This window comes from Penaeus monodon, chromosome 29 (genome assembly GCF_015228065.2).
Source record: "Penaeus monodon isolate SGIC_2016 chromosome 29, NSTDA_Pmon_1, whole genome shotgun sequence".
Lineage (NCBI taxonomy): Eukaryota > Metazoa > Arthropoda > Malacostraca > Decapoda > Penaeidae > Penaeus > Penaeus monodon.
Window position 1 is genome coordinate 25053878 of NC_051414.1, and position 308 is coordinate 25054185.

General features: G+C 30.5%; 1 pseudogene; it reads right to left on the reverse strand.

Moving 5' to 3' along the window:
• The window catches only part of LOC119591789, a 6528-nt pseudogene that overhangs the window by 468 nt on the left and 5752 nt on the right, over positions 1 to 308 (reverse strand).

Here is a 308-nt window from a genome sequence, read left to right on the forward strand (position 1 = left end):
CTTGAAAAATGTGAGTTTTGTGCACATTACCCATAAAATATGCTTTCCATTAAGACTCCTTGGTAATATGCCGTAGCTTATCTATGCAGAACTAATGTTAAAAAAATATAAGTATAAACAATGATGATAATATTCCGGTTTAGATTTACTTTAATGGTTGGTACTGTCTACTATAAGTAAATTAGTTTTTATTTGAAATTGGTTGTTTCCCCAAAGTAAAGGCACTACAATACAAAGGCCACCTCTGGGGCGGAATTTTGAACTTTGAAAAAAAAATAAGTGAAATACTGATTTTTTTGTGTTGAAGA